This window comes from Portunus trituberculatus, chromosome 37, assembly GCF_017591435.1.
Source record: "Portunus trituberculatus isolate SZX2019 chromosome 37, ASM1759143v1, whole genome shotgun sequence".
Classification (NCBI taxonomy): Eukaryota; Metazoa; Arthropoda; class Malacostraca; order Decapoda; family Portunidae; genus Portunus; species Portunus trituberculatus.
In genome coordinates this window covers 5,230,538-5,244,186 of record NC_059291.1, presented here as the reverse complement: position 1 = coordinate 5,244,186, position 13,649 = coordinate 5,230,538, and the positions used below count along the sequence as shown (strand labels likewise).

The 13,649-nt window shown below is 44.8% G+C and overlaps 1 protein-coding gene across 1 annotated transcript in view; it reads right to left on the bottom strand.

The window, feature by feature from the left end:
* LOC123513929 (mucin-2-like) overlaps positions 1–13,649 on the bottom strand; it is a 101,042-nt gene that overhangs the window by 42,402 nt on the left and 44,991 nt on the right. Inside the window, exon 2 of the mRNA XM_045271424.1 lies at positions 13,388–13,421. The gene's annotated coding sequence lies outside the window, so the exon portion shown is untranslated. The remainder of the gene's footprint in view (positions 1–13,387; positions 13,422–13,649) is intronic.

Below are 13,649 nucleotides of genomic sequence, written 5' to 3'. Positions count from 1 at the left end.
GAGAAGAAGCAGGGAAGATTCAAATAGTGCAATAAGAACTAAGACCAATGTGCGACATAGAGTGATAGGTTTTTCTTCTTCTAAGTCTTTGGATATGGGAAACAAGCAAACAAATGTGGATATATAAATAGTACGAAACAGGAAAAATAAAATATGAACACACACACACACACACACACACACACACACACACACACACACACACACACACACACACACACACACGCATGCACACACACAAGGTCACTTCATCTCGCATCCTCCTCCTCCTCCTCCTCCTCCTCCTCCTCCTCCTCCTCCTTTTCTTCTTCTTCCTCCTCCTCTTCTTCTTCCTCCTCCTCTTCTTCTTCTTCCTCCACCTCATGCATAGTAAATTTAAACACTTGCTTCGTTTTTCTCTTCTTCGTCTCACTTGGTAGGTCAAGAGTATTGCAAGTATGATGATGAGGGTGATGATGGTGGTGGTGGTGGTGGTGGTGGTGGTGGAGACTATGAAGATGACGAAGTAGGCAGCGGCACTAATGGACAAGCTAAAAAAAAAATGGTAATAAAGGAAGAAAGGAAATGAAAAGGAAGCAAAGGAGGTAAAAAAAAAATATAGAACTAGAAAGAAATGCAAAAAAAAAAAAAATAAACAAGAAATAAAACCACTCTGACATAAATTAAAATAGAAGAGAAAAAAAATAGAAAAGCGAAAGTAAAAGGAAACGTAAAAGAAAAGAAAAAAAAAACGTCTTCCGATCCTCCACGAACGTAAAACAAACCCGGAATCTAAATCAACAGGGACCCATGACCGTTCCGGGGAGTAAGTCATGATAATTCGCCTTGAGACAGGTCAAGTTACACGCGAGGTGGATGCTTAGGGTACGAGGTGCGGCGGGGCGAGGCGGGGAGGACGAAGCGGGGGAGAGACTGGGGCAAGGTGGGGAAGAGGTGGTAGAAGACTGGCAGGGGGTCAACTGTGCCTCTTGAACGCCCTCCCATCGTGGCGTAATATGCAAATTTTTCACCCAAACTGACCCGTCGTTCTGAGAGCAAGTTCGGCCGGCGATGTTGAGCAGCAGGAGAGGAGTTGGAGGTGGTGGAGGAGGTGGAGGCGGTGGGGGAGGTGGAAGAAGTGGTGGTGGAGTAAAAGAATAGTGTTTTCAGGAGTAGTTTTGTAAAAATGTGGGGATTCTTAGGTATAAATAGCAAGGAAGTGGGTGGAGGCGTTGCGTGTGGAAAGGAATGGCTGGCTGGCTGGTGGAGAAGTCGGTGGAAAGGTGGAGGTGACTGTGATGAATGGGAACGAGAGGTGAGAGGGAGAGGAACAGCAAGGTGAGGGTGATGCTAATTGAAAAGAGTGCCTGGGTGAGAGATGGTATGGTGATGACTGGGAGAGGGCAAGCAAGGTGAGGATGATGGTAATTGAAAAGGGTGCCTGGGTGAGAGATGGTGAGGATAGTGATGACTGAGAGAAGGCTAAAGGTGAACAAGGAAAAACGAAGGAAAAATGAGGCCTGTGGAGGTGAAGGAAGCAATGCACGTGTGAGATGAGATAAAAGCGATGGTTTAATGGTGATTTATAAGAAATTGCGAGGCACTGCGGAAAGGGCAATAATTATGAGATAGTGAAGTAGTACAGTACGTGACGGTGACAGAAAAGATTAACCCTTCAAGTACTGGAACATATTTTCACCTTGAGTTTTGTGTACGATTAGACCATTTTATTGACATTAGGAAGAGTCTATGGAGGTCAAAAGATTAGTGGCCACAGTCTTCATTATTTTTAATCCCCCCACATAAGTTTCTGAAGCTGCATAAACTCACCAGTCACCAGAATGAATAGGAAAACGCGTCATGTTACTGAACGGGTTAAGACATTTCGATGCAGTTTGAGTTTGCCATTACCACAGCTACCATCACCACCAACCGCACTGCTGCCCCTACCTCCTCCCCCGATCCCCCTCCTCCTTCTCCTCCTCCAGTACAACCCAACAATCTTCCCTCGCCATAAATAACAAGGCAAGAGAACGTGACCATCATAGTCTGCCTGCCGCTCACTCTTCTCCCAGTGATTTTGACAACTATTAGTACATTTTTGGAAGCACGAATAATAAACCTGAACCAAAAAGAAGAAAAGGGAAGATAAAGTAAAATGAATACATGAATACTAAGAATTTTCTTCTGTTTCTTCCTCTTATTCTTCTCTCCTCCTTCTCTGCCAGAAGGAACACATGAGACTAACCTGTAAAAAATAATACCATCTAAAACTCCACCAACTTCATTCACCTCCTCACAGCCTTCCACTAACTCCTAATTCCTTCCACTGAGCCTTAAATCTTTCCACTAACTCCCTTATCCTCCTACGTAAACACATTATTTCACAAACCACCGAGCTCTCATCCCAACATCCATCATTCTCTCCAGTGTATTCACCTCAACATGGCCTCAACTCCATGCACTGCTGAACGTCCAGATGAGTTACGGCTATTAGCACCTTTTTTTCCAGGGAGATGACACGGGGACTGAACAACTGACCTACTGGCTTGATAACCGCACCTGTCTCTTATCTCATTGAGTCAGTGATTGGGTATGATAAACCGCGGAATGCATGAGTGTAACAGCTGACTGGCCTGGCTGGCGACCGGTTAGGAGGTATTACTGCTATGTGCAGCTCAATGACCGATAGCTGGATTGAGTAACTGCCTGCCTCCTTTATTATGACTGCTTGCTTGCTGGCTGGATGTTGGAGTGATTAGTGTTTGCTAGACTAGTTGACTGACTGACCGACTGACTGATTAAATGAGTGCCTAGTCTTATGCAACAAGGGAAATAGGCCAAGGAGAAAAAAAAAATGCTCCGAACAGGGAAAAAAAGTAAAAAAGAATGGGTTAAATGTCTTGAAACCTCCTATTTAAACGAGTTCAGATCATAGACAGGTGAAAATACAAAACAGGCATGGAATTAAAGACCTCCAGATGTGACTTGCTTTCTTATCAATCTATGTGAACGACTAAATGAAACGAAGATAAATTACTTACTGATAATACTAACTCATTCACTTAATCACCCACTAATCAACTAACTGGCTAACTAAATGATTCAATAACAAGAAAGTGGGTTGAACAATTAACTGGCTGCCGGAAGCACTGGATGAGAGAAGACTGCCTGAGGTTGTCTACTCTACACAACCTGCTGTCTGGACGCCACTCGCCTCCCAAGAAACAGTTACCTAGACCCCATGGCTGCAGAGTGTGTGCGTGCGTGCGTGCCTGCGTGTAAGTGTGTGTGTGTGTGTGTGTGTGTGTGTGTGTGTGTGTGTGTGTGTGTGTGTGTGTGTGTGTGTGTGTGTGTGTGTGTGTGTGTGATGGATCAACAGAAGCCAGATTACCTGTTATAACGTGTAAATTTCAAAGTAATGCTCTCTCTCTCTCTCTCTCTCTCTCTCTCTCTCTCTCTCTCTCTCTCTCATACGTACAGTTTCCAGACACATTTAGGAAGAAGCAGACGACGAGCTCCAGATTTACCCCCCCCAAAAACAGAGGGAAGATTAAAGGGAAGGGAAGTGCATGGGGGGGGAGGAGAGTGAAGGAAAGCAAGGGAGAAGAGGAAGGAGAGAAGAGAAGGGAGGAAGGGAGGAATGGATGATCTGAAGGAGACTGGAGGTAATTCTAAACAAGTTCTAGAGGTATTTACTGAGGTCAGGGAGAGAGAGAGAGAGAGAGAGAGAGAGAGAGAGAGAGAGAGAGAGAGAGAGAGAGAGAGAAATGACTGAAACGACTAACCAGATAACAAATATTATTGGTCTTAGGAGGAGGAGGAGGAGGAGGAGGAGGAGGAGGAGGAGGAGGAGGAGGAGGAGGAGGAGGAGGAGGAGGAGGAAAAGGAGGAGGGGGAGGACAAAAGAGATCTAGTCTGTATTTACCGTTCTCACAGCTCTTCCTCCTCCTCCTCCTCCTCCTCCTCCTCTTCCTCCTCCTCCTCCTCCTCCTCCTCCTCTTCCTCCTCCTCCTGGTGAACCTCTTCTGCTTCCTCCTCCATCCAAAATCTATCCCTTCATCTCCTCCACCTCTTCCTCCTCCACTAAGAATCCACCACTCCTCCCTCCTCCTCCTCCTCCTCCTCCTCCTCCTCCTCCTCCTCCTCCTCCTCCTCCTTCCTCTTCCTTCCATTGACAGAGATGCACAAAAATGAGGAAAGATAAGATGTAAACCACCACAGTTATGCCGTGTGTGTGTGTGTGTGTGTGTGTGTGTGTGTGTGTGTGTGTGTGTGTGTGTGTGTGTGTGTGTTATGCAATTGCCTTCTTTCTGAGCATCTGTCTTGAGAGAGAGAGAGAGAGAGAGAGAGAGAGAGAGAGAGAGAGAGAGAGAGAGAGAGAGAGAGAGAGAGAGAGAGAGAGAGAGAGAGAACAGTACATTTCCTTTGATAAAAAAAGAATTTAAACACGTAAATGGAGACAATGACCTGCCATCGTATCTCTCTCTCTCTCTCTCTCTCTCTCTCTCTCTCTCTCTCTCTCTCTCTCTCTCCGTTACTAATCAATTTATGTCCGATAGAAAAAATATACGTATATATTCGGAGGCAGACCCATAAAATAAATGCAAACGAAGCAAAAAAAAAAAAAAGGAGAAAAAAGAAAGTCGATAAACGAAGAGGAAGAAGAAAATAGAGAACATAAAAATAAATAAAGAAAAGAAAAGAGAAAACTAGAGAGAAAAGTGAATGAGGTAAATAAGCAAATAATACGATAATAAGCACAGAACCATACGAATAATAAAAAATAATACATTGAATCATAGAAAACGGACATATTTACGATGTTGATAAGGGGAACTTAGTAAAATAAACTAAGTTGAAGAAAATAATGATAAACTCAAGAAGGAAAATGTAATTGTAATAAATGAAGGGTCGAGAGAGAGAGAGAGAGAGAGAGAGAGAGAGAGAGAGAGAGAGAGAGAGAGAGAGAGAGAACCTGTCGCCCAGTACCGGTCTGTCATCCATAAAAAAAATTGAATGGAATAAATTAAATAAAGGAGACATGAAAAAAGAAAATGAGAAAAAGAAATAAGAAAGAGGAAGAATAATACAAGGAAAGCCAAATGAATAAAAGAGAAATTCACAAATGTCAATGAAGGAGAATGAATTGGCAAGAAAATAAAAAATGATAAAAATTGAACTGAACAAATAGATGAAATAAATAAATCAGAAATAAATGTGGAAGAAAAAGAAGAAGAAGAAGAAGAAGAAGAAGAAGAAGAAGAAGAAGACATGATTGCCTCCATTGTCTTTCCAAGTGGCAGTAATGAAGACAATGAAAAAGAGACACAAGACAAGGAGGAGGAGGAGGAGAAGAAGGAGGAGGAGGAAAAGGAGGAGGAGGAGGAAAAGGAGGAGGAGGAGGAGGAAAAGGAAGAGGAAGAAAATTAACATTGAAATAATTAAAGAAAGAAGAAATTTAAATCTTGCACACTTCTTTCCTTCTCTCTCTCTCTCTCTCTCTCTCTCTCTCTGACTCTACGTTAAAAGCTACAATTCGCACCAGTGTTAAGATTTTAGCTTGATGTAACCACGGAAGGGAAGTGTGAGCACGAGGAGAAGGAAGAAGAGGAGGAGGAGGAGGAGGAGGAGGAGGAGGAGGAGGTGTAAATGACGGAGAAGTGTGCTGGTGATAAGGGAGGTTACAAAGGTCGTTTATTACTAAGGGGGAAGAGGAGGAGGAAAAGGAGGAGGAGGAGGAGGAGGAGGAGGAAGAGGAGGAGGAGGAGGATCTTATAGTAATGGTCCCCAACAAAGAAATAATGAAACGAAAGAAACATAACTCTCTCTCTCTCTCTCTCTCTCTCTCTCTCTCTCTCTCTCTCTCTCTCTCTCTCTTTAGCCACTGTACACCTCAATCATTTCCTCATTCCTTCCCCTATTGGAAGCCACCCCCCCCCTGTCTCTCTCTCTCTCTCTCTCTCTCTCTCTCTCTCTCTCTCTCTCTCTCTCTCTCTCTCTCAACTACCGTCTATCTTTCTCTCACCCTCTGTCTGTTTTATTCACGCCTTAACAAACGATGGGAAGAGGAGAAGGAGGAGGAGGAGGAGGAGGAGGAGGAGGAGGAAGAAGAAGAGGAGGAGGAGAAGAAGGAGGAGGAGGAGGAGGAGGAGGAGGAGGAGGAGGAGGAGGAGGAGGAGGAGGAGGGAGTGTATGAGGAAGAAGAGAGGAGGAAGGAAAGGTTAGGGAGAGGTAGATAGACAGGGAAGGAAGTGAAGAAGAGATGAATGAAGGGAATGAAGACGATAATGGTAACAAAAACAACAAAAACAAGAGAGAGAGAGAGAGAGAGAGAGAGAGAGAGAGAGAGAGAGAGAGGGGAGTGAAACAGAGTAACGTCCTTGGGAAAGAAAACGAAGAGTGAAAACATATTGTGAAGAAAACGTGAGGTCAGGAAGAAGTTGTTTATTGAGGAGGAGGAGGAGGAGGAGGAGGAGGAGGAGGAGGAGGAGGTCCGGGGGGGGTCAGTGACTTGGTGTATAACAGTAATTTGACTTTGTTCCCACGACCATTTTACTTCTCGGGAAGAGGCGATGGTGAGAGAGAGAGAGAGAGAGAGAGAGAGAGAGAGAGAGAGAGAGAGAGAGAGAGAGAGAGAGAGAGAGAGAGAGAGAGAGAGAGAGAACTGTATATATCATAGTGGGCGAAAAAATGTAAGAAAAGGAGAATAAGAGGAAGAGATTTATGATAAGATATAAAGATAAAATATTTGACACATGAACGCACGTATATAAAAAAAATAAAGAAGAAAGAAAGAAAGGAACTGGAAAAAATAATCAAACAACACACATTTCACGCTATAAAATCCTCCAAGACATTGATTTAACTCCATCTAAAACCAAACAGCATTAAAAAAAAAAAACACACACACATCATCATATATAATCTTCAGTACCAGGACGCGTTTTCATATTTATTCTGGTTACTATTTGGTGACTTTATACAGCTTCAAAAACTTACGAGAGGGGGCGATTAGAATAGTTAAGATTCTGGCCATTAAACTTCTGACTTCCATGGGCCCTTTCTAATGTAAATAAAATGGTCTAATCACACTCGAAACTCAAGATAGAAATGCGTCCGAGTACTGAAGGGGATAGAATTCAAGCGAGCAGGAGAGAGAAAGAAAAAAAAAAAGACATATTCAACCATCAATAAATACAATAAACCACACAAACATTATAGAGATCAGAAATCATGGTAAGAAAAAGAACACACGTCCCATCAAACAATACAATAAGCCACCTGAATATTACACAGCTCAGAAACCTTTGCAAGAAACAACATACCTCCAAGTCACACCAGAACGAGTTACCTCCTCCCACATGAGTGCAAAAAGCGACCCACACCAGCACAGACCACCTCATATTAACTGTCCCCCGCTCCAGTACTCCCAGCCTGCCATACTAACACACGCAGGCTGCCACACGAGCACAACGAACCTGCACCAACACCAGCGAGAGACAGGGAAGTGTTCATATGTATGATGTAACATGGATGAACTCAGACATTAGGACACTCGACCAGTAACTCCCAGATGGCAAGGAAGACACGGTGAATAAGAACACTAGGCAGACAAACTATCAAGAAGACGACGAAGAGTAAAAATAAGAAATAAAACAAAACCAATAAAAGAACTAAATATACAAGTAATAAGCTAACCTAGACACAGAGAGAGCCTACACATCCAATAATAGATTACCGACAATTTACTGAGTCTACGGGCCATTAATGAACCTACAGAGGCTACAGAATGGTGAAGGGTGGCGCTGGCTCCCTGCGGCGCCCCTAGACAGGTGTCAGCGGCGTGAACGGGCCCAGAACAAAGAGACGAGCGGTTGTGTCCAGCGAGATGGCAGAGCAACAGGGTGACGAATAGCCGAAGAGGAGGAGGAGGAGGAGGAGGAGGAGGAGGAGAAGGAGAACACCAATTTTGAGACTAACAAATTGCAAGATGATCCACGGTGTCCAGCACATGGCGTTCCTCTGACCGTTTGTCATCATGAAAGAGCAGGAAAGGATGGAGGAAGAGCAGGAGGCCGACGACGACAGGGAGGAGGAGAAGGAGGAGGATAAAAATGAGGAATAAAAGGTGCAAGGGAGGAATAGGTATAGAAATTAGAACAGCAGGAGACGGAAGAAGAGGACGAGAAAGAATAGGAGGAAGGCAGCAAGAGCGAGAAACAGCGGAGTTGAAAGATAATCTGTACTTGTGTTAAACGATCGCTATTATGAGGCACAGGAGTCATCAGCCGGAGGAGTGAGCGCCCGCGGAAGGAGGAGAAGGAGGAGGAGGAGGAGGAGGAGGAGGAGGAGGAGGAGGAGGAGGAAGGGCAAGACGCAGTGAGGCACCAGAGGGTTCTCGCAAAAGTAACAGTGACTCAGCGGCGCCTGGGGGTTATCGTGCAACAGGAGCAGCAGCAGCAGCAGCAGCAGCAGCAGCAGGAGGAGGAGGATAAAGAAATGGAGGAGGAGGAGGAGAAGGAGGATGGAGGAAAAGGAGGAGGAGGAACAGTAACAGTGGGGGCGGTACTCCAGGCTGAGGAGGACGAAAGGAACGTGGGAGGAGGTGGCTGAGTGATGGGAGGGTGAGAACCTTACACTCTGTCCAGCTGTGATAGTGTGGCGGCGACAGGTTTCACGCTGTCTTTTGTCGCTATTAGTGTGTCTCCAGCAAATTCTACCTCCCCTCTCTCTCTCTCTCTCTCTTTCAGGAAGTAGGAAAGTGAGGAAGAGAAAAAGAGAAAATTTAACCAAAAGCAAGGAAAAAAGACTGCAATAACGGGAGGAAGAAAGAGAAAGCAAACACAGATGGAGAAAGTAAAGATCAGGGGAAGGAAAGAGAGAAAGGAGAGAAAGAGGAAGAACGAGAAAAGACCCGTCTCTTCTGCCGTGAGGGAAGGAGGAAGCGGAGGGAGGAAGGGAGGGAAGGAGGGAGGCAGGGAGGAAAGAGACGACATCGACCTTGGCAATGAACTTGAGCAAGAGAGAGAGAGAAGAAAAGAGCAGGTGTGGCGTTTATCTGTCTCTTTCTTTACAACCACCACGCCACCACCGCGCCGACACGCCCACCCATCCCACGCCACACGCCCACTTCCCTGCTGCACCGCCCACGCCCGCACGCCTGTCACTCAATCCATCAGTCAGTCAATCAGTCAGTCAGGGAGTCATGAGTGTGGCGCGTGAGGTCTTAAATCATGACACGACACTTAATAGAAAAGAACGTGCTTTTTCTATGAAGTTCAAGGCTCTCTCTCTCTCTCTCTCTCTCTCTCTCTCTCTCTCTCTCTCTCCCATTTTTTCAACATTCAATGCTCATTATTCAAATTGCTGTAAACATTTATATTTTTTTTATGGTAATCTTTTCCTCGGAGTGTAATTTTCCTTTGAGCTTCGTAATTCCAAGTTAAGCTTAATTCAAACTTCATTACCTTCGCCTCTATTATGTGCCTCTTTCTTATTCCTTCTTTCTCATTAAGTTCTATTTTCTTTTTACTTCCTCTTCTGTTTCTTTTGTATTCTCTCTCGCTCTCTCTCTCTCTCTGTTTTCTTCTGAACATGACGGTGCACCACACAGACACACACACACACACACACACACACACACACACACACACACACACACACACACACACACGGCGATTTACACTGACTCCTCACCTTTCTCTCTCGTCTCACAATTACCAGAAACATGCGAGACTTCTGTCGTAGCCGTGGGAGCGTTACTGAGGGCGTGAGGGAGAGTAGAGGGGGAGGGAGAGGGAGATTGATGAGTTCTAAGGAGAGAGAGAAAAAAAAGGGAAGGGCAGCGGGAGGAGCGGGAGAAGCGGGAGGAGCTATAAGAGGAGGATGGGTGTCTTCTCGCTACTTCCTCGATTTCAAAGTGGTGATTTCTGACTTCGAAGCATCACATTTATCTTCTCCCCAACGATTGTTTTTTTGGTGTTTCAGTTTACTGCCTTTCTTAACCTTTAGCCTTCTCTTCCCTCTCCTCCTCCTCCTCCTCCTCCTCCTCCTCCTCCTCCTCCTCCTCCTCCTCCTCCTTTCATTAGCATCTTTTTCTTCTTCTTTTTCTTTTCCCTTCCTCCACACAAATCCCCATCACCGTTGTACTATTTGCTGTTAATCATCATAATTCTCTCTCTCTCTCTCTCTCTCTCTCTCTCTCTCTCTCTCTCTCTCTCTCTCTCTCTCTCTCTCTCTCTCTCTCTCTCTCTCTCCCCTACTCGTTCACTCTGTTTTTTGCGTCCTACTGTCTACTATTTTGCGTTTTTTTTCTTCGTGGCTACGCTGTTAATGAGAGGAGGAGGAGGAGGAGGAGGAGGAGGGAGTATACATGTGTGTAGGTTTGTAAAAGAGGTGAGGGAAGTGGTGGTGGTGGTGGTGGTGGAGGTCTTGAGGTCTATGGAATGGTGGTGGTTCTCTCAGGTGGGCTGAGAGGGCTTGGTGGTGGGAAGATGTCATGGTGTATGGGGAGAAAACAGGCCTGGGGAGCTGGGGAGAGGGAGAATGAGGTGTCTGGGGTGTGTTGACTGTCTGTCCTAGATGAGTGTAAGAGTCTGCGAAAGAAACGTGGCAGGGTGTTACAGTGACAGGTAGTGGTGGTGGTGGTGGTGGTGGTGGGAGGTTAGTGACGCTAAGAGGGAGAACAGTGATCTTCTCCTCCTCCTCCTCCTCCTCCTCCTCCTCCTCCTCCTCCACATTCTTCCTCCAGTTCTAATCTTGTTTTTTTTTTATCTTTTTCTTTTTCCTTCAAACTTCTGTCCTAAGTTTCTTCCTTCATTCCTTTGGTTACCTTTCCTTCCTGTTTCGTCAATCTTTCCTCTTCTTCCTCTTCATCTCATTTCTTATCCTCATATTTTCTTTACCGTCTTTACTATCCACCCCAACTACTTATTTTTCTCTCCTATCCACACTTCCACCTATTCTCACATTTTCTTCCATCTTCTACTGCATTTCCCTCCCATTCTCACCCTCAGCCTTACCTTAATCCTCCATCTTGCACACCTCTCTCTTATTCTTATTCTAACATCCCCCCAAAATCTTTCCCACGCAAATCCTCCCATGTGGCTTTCCATTCTCCTAAGATCCCCCTCCTCCCCTCTCAGACACATATCCTCACGCATCCTCAAGCCTCCCGCGTCTCTCCCTCAGGCGTGGCGGAAGTAAAAGCATAGCAGAAGGGGTCCTATTAGATCAGGAAGGCTCACGGGATTGGAAGGAGAAAAAATATATATAAATGGAAGGAATATTTCTGAGGTAGCGTGACTGAGACGAACATGTGTGTGTGTGTGTGTGTGTGTGTGTGTGTGTGTGTGTGTGTGTGTGTGTGTGTGTGTGTGTGTGTGTGTGTGTGTGTGTGTGTGTGTCCAGGCTTTGTATGTATGTATGTTTCTACCGTAATCTTCAAACGGCATCCTTCTTTGTTTTCTTTCTCTCGCCACAATGAATATTTACAATGCTTTCAGACTCAACGCCTCTGCCCTTCCGCGCCTCGTCCCATTTTCTTTGTTTACACCTCCTCGCATCGCTCGCCCCTTGTTCACGTCACCCCGGCGCCGTTAGAGGCCAGGGCATCCTTTCAGGTGTTTCAGCGGGGAGGAAAAATCTTACCGCCTCAGGGCACGCTAACATTTTTGTGCGCGCCACGCCGGAAAGAAAAATTTACTTAACTCGTAGTGGTATTCGACATTAAGAAGGGAGAGAAAAAAAAGTAGCGTTAGAGGTGAATCGATCAAAAATTACTGACATTTCTCACGTTTTTTCCCGTCTCTCTCTCTCTCTCTCTCTCTCTCTTATTACTCACGATTTTTTGCAGAATTATCCAAACACTACCCATGCTTCCTCTCCCTCCTTCTCCTCCTCCTCCTCCTTACATTATTTCAGCCACTGGACGCACCTCACCCACCTCTTCCTCCTCCTCCTCCTCCTCCTCCTCCTCCTCCTCCTCCTCCTCCTCCTCCTCGTCCTCCTCCTTCTCCTTCTCCCCAACACTGTCTCCACTCAACACGAAGCTTCAGAAACAAAATACTTGATGGACACACATTTTCTATTGTTGTGCTTCGTGTTGTGTTGGTGAGAAACAGCAAAAAAAAAAAAAAAAAAAAACGATATAAATTCAAACGTGTTACAAATGATTTAGCTTTTTTTTCTTCTTTTTAGTTTTGTATATGTAAAAGTACAATTAGTGTGGATCTTGATGTAGTGTTTAAATATTCCCTTGAGTTTCCTTATACTTCTTGCAGTCTCTTACAAAATTCAAAGAGGTATCGTAAATCATGTTATTGTTTTTCTATCCTTTACGTAAGACTGGTTATCCATCGAAAGGCTTATATATTCCTTCTCATCACACACACACACACACACACACACACACACACACACACACACACACGACCACAACGGATCCATCGTGACCGGAAGCTACTATGGGTGAATTATGGTGAAGGTGAGTCCAGTGGGAGGAGGAGGAGGAGGAGGAGGAGGAGGAGGAGGAGGAGGAGGAGGAGGAGGAGGAGGAGGAGGAGGAGGAGGAGGAGGAGGAGGAGGAGGAAGAGGAGGAGGAGGAGGAGGATGGTTTCTGGTCGTTTTACCCTCACGATTATCACGGATGTAAAAAGAAAAACAATCGCTATTCATGTGCCATTATGAGAGAGAGAGAGAGAGAGAGAGAGAGAGAGAGAGAGAGAGAGAGAGAGAGAGAGAGAGAGAGAGAGAGAGAGAGAGAGAGAGAGAGAGAGAGAGAGAGAGAGAGAGAGAGAGAGAGAGAGGAGAGGAGAGAAACTGAATAAATGAAATGATGAAAAGAAATAAAGAGAAACACGATTAATAGATAGAGAAAAGGATGAGAAAATAAATAAAAAAGGAAAGGATGGTGAGAAAATACATACTTGAAAATCACTGAAGAAATAAACTAGTAAAACATAAAAAAGAGAGAAAAAAAAATAGAGTACTTTTATTCCACCAACTCCTCCTTCCCCCCCCCCACACACACATACACATTGACTCACCCACGAACACACGAAGGAACACAATCAGACCACAACACCAAATAAGGGAGCACTAAATCCTTGCCACCTTACCTGATCTCATTACCTGTTCGTTTCTCACCTGGAAATCTCACATCACCACTTCCGCTTAGAGAAACCACACACATCCCACCTTTTTTAACCTAACCATACAAAAAGAGATAAAGAAAAAGAACAAAAGACACACACACACACGGACACACACAGACACACACGGACACACACAGACACACACGACCCTGCAGTAAAACAAAACATTGAGAAAATAAACATGAAGGAGAGTGAAGGTGTATTACGAAGGTGTGTGTTGTGGTAGAGCAGGTAAGGCTGGATTGACTCACCTGGTGTCCCGAAGAGCGAGTATAGTCAATCCTCCTGGAAAGAAAGGAAACAGGTGAGTGATTGGGGCAGGTAACAAACGTCTGACAGGTAAGATACTAGCTCGTATTCTCAAACACTTCTATGCTTTACCTCCACTATTAGAAAAAGCTTTATCTAAATTTACATGAATTTTTTGTTTAAGATGTTTTTACGTTTCTAAAGGCAGATTGACAAGATTTTTCATTATTACCTAGAGAAACACTCTTGAAAAAACCCGCTAAT